Genomic DNA, 2,838 nt, shown 5'->3' on the forward strand with positions numbered 1-2,838 from the left:
TCTTCTCTCTACTAGTGAAATTAAAAAAAATAAATAAATAAAGTACTCTGTTTTCAGCAATTCAACAAGAGTAGACTTTTTCAGCTAATGATAGAAGCAAATATTTCTTTCAGCAATTCAATAAAGTACTCTATTTTCAGCTAATGATAGAAGCAATACTTCTTTCATTGTAAATGGGAAACTAATAATTATGATCAGAATTGAACATAAAATTTACTTAACACCTACCAACAACTGGCAGATCTTGGCATGGACCTAAACACCAGTTGCTCATAGCTTTCTTCTCTCCTTCTATGTAGAGATCTTACATAATACAATACAAGTCCTCCCCTTACTCCTCTCATTTCCTTTCCCCCGCCCACCTTCCTTTTTTTTTTTATCATCCCAAGAGTGAAAGATATAGATGTCAAAGAATTCCATATCAGATAATTATCTAACCTTGAACCTACTATTGAACAACAAACCAGTCAGATTAACTTCTCCAATTATGAATTAATTTTGAGGCTGGACCTACTTTTCAGTTAAATGAATGGGTACAATCATGTTTCACTTGCTCCATGAAGAACCTACAAACTGGTTTTTTCCTGTAACCATGTCTCTAAGAAGAACTTACAAGAAAAGGTACAATCATGTTTCACTTGCTCACATGCAGGTAAGCTGAAAAGAAGATGGAAAGCTGAAAGCACCATTCCAGATGATCTAATTCTCTGCAGTCCAACCCTGTTTCTCAATTTAGATCTGTTTTACGTACATTGAAAGTACACAAAAACAATGAGTAGCAGTAGAGAAGATCACTGGATTGAGAAGTGATAAAAGTACTGGATGAGGATTTCCTAATTATTCAGATCAAATGAATCCTGGATGAGGATTTCCAAGATAAAAGTCTCAATTCATCATAAACAGAAAAACATCCAATTCCATCATATAAAAGTCTCAATTCATCAGAAAACATACAATTACAACCCAAAAAAATAACACCAAACCTACATTCATCAAAAACTTAAAAAAACATTAACAGTGTTTCAAAAGTGTTTTGTTCAAAGTCTTGGTGGATTTGAACTACCATAACCTGGGCATTAACCCAGATGCTTTACCATTTTGAGCTAAAGACTCCTTACCTACGAAAAAAGAAATTGTTCACACTCAAAAGAACTGATATGCACTCGTCCATAAAAGAAAAATAAAAAATGCTGATTAATGTTTCACCTCTTCTTTTTTTTCTCAGGTAAAAGAAAATCCTGGTCCAATTAAGGGAGGACTTGCTCCAATCTATGGTGTTGCAGGTCCAAGTCCTATTATCTTCAATTTTGTGCAAAGATATGTGCTCACCGGCTATGAACTCTGTTTCATTGCCAAGGTTGGACGTTTTAAGTCTAAATGCAGGAATCCAAAAGTGTACAAAAGGAGGTACATTTTTTGCTTTCAAGTGCTCATCAATGGCTGCTGTGGAAAGCATATGTTCTCTTGAAAAGTACTAATAAAATGTCGTGGAAAAGTAACAGGGATCTAATCTTGCATTGTTTTCTGGTTGTGTACAAGGCTGCTCACAACCACGCCTGGTGTTAGCACCATTGGGATACTATGTGTACTGAAGATAGCAAGTAATTAAATTAAAAAATTGAGTCTACAAGATCAGATTAGCATACCTAACAGCATACTAGCATTCGCAGGTCATATAAGGTTTAGCTTCGAAACATACCTCGTGAGCTCTGAGACCATCGTGAATAGGGCAACCCACAAACTTTGTGAGAGAGATGCAACCCGCGAACTTCACGAGAGAGATGCAACCCGCGACCCGCGTCCCATGACCTTCAGCTCTCAAACATACCTTTTGAGCAAAGAAACCTTCCAGTCGCAGAGAGACCTTCGCGGAGCAGGCTGTGACCTTCGTGAGCAGAGCAAACTGCTAGGGTTTTTTCCGTGTTCGTAAAGAGAGCGGTGTGAGAGAGATGTAGTGAGAGGGGTGAAAGAGAGAGAATCGTGAGCAGAGAGCTTCCTGAGAGAGACTTTCAACTTAGAAACGTACCTTTTGAGCAGAGAAACCTTCCAGTCGCAGAGAGAACCTTCGCGAAGCAGGCCACGACCTTCATGAGCAAAGCAAAACACTAGGGTTGAGCAGAGTTATCAATTCGTGAATTATTCGGCCGAACAATTCGTGAATTATTCGGCCGAACCGAATTTTTCCGAATTTTATCAAAAATTCGGACCGAATCCGAATTAAAAATAAAATTCTTTAAAATTCGTGACTTTTTCAAAACTGAATATAAATCGCGAATAATTCGGACCGAATCCGAATTAAATCGAATTATTCGGTTTATTTAAACATTATTTAAAAAAAAAAAAAAAAAAAAAAAAAACAATTTAAAAAAAAAAAAACCCCAATAAGATTTTTTGACCGCTTTTTTGACCGAATCCTTAAATTAATCGTCCGAATTATTCCGAATAATTCTCCGTCCGAATAATTCCCGAATCCGAATTTGTTAACTATGGGGTTGAGAGAGAGAATCGCAAGATTAGAGAGCTTCCTGAGAGAGATGCAGCGAGAGGGGATGAGAGAGAGAATCGTGGGAGGGAACTTTTTAGGGATTGAAATTCAAACCTGCCTTACGGTTTGGTCAGAACCAGTTCAAATGGATGAATCGAGCCATCCAACCTTGTAAACTGGGTTTTGTTACCCTTGAAGCCAAATCTAATCTTGACCGTTGGTTTAAAAGAGAACATGTGTCCTCTTCTCCGGTAGCAAAACAAAGAAAAACATGATTTTGAAAAATAGAGGATTTTTGTCCCTTTTGGGCTGGGTTGGGTAAGCTAGCTATACTAGCTAGGTGGGACCAGGGC

At 37.7% G+C, this 2,838-nt stretch overlaps 1 long non-coding RNA gene across 1 annotated transcript; it reads right to left on the minus strand.

The window, feature by feature from the left end:
• Positions 1 to 466: 466 nt before the first annotated feature.
• LOC122070727 lies at positions 467 to 2,103 on the minus strand. Its single transcript, XR_006137945.1, has 3 exons — positions 2,027 to 2,103; positions 1,700 to 1,903; positions 467 to 738 (listed from the first exon to the last, which is right to left on the minus strand). It is a non-coding gene; the product is annotated as an uncharacterized LOC122070727 (long non-coding RNA).
• Positions 2,104 to 2,838: the final 735 nt, after the last annotated feature.

Source organism: Macadamia integrifolia, unplaced genomic scaffold (genome assembly GCF_013358625.1).
Source record: "Macadamia integrifolia cultivar HAES 741 unplaced genomic scaffold, SCU_Mint_v3 scaffold986, whole genome shotgun sequence".
NCBI classification, from domain to species: Eukaryota; Viridiplantae; Streptophyta; class Magnoliopsida; order Proteales; family Proteaceae; genus Macadamia; species Macadamia integrifolia.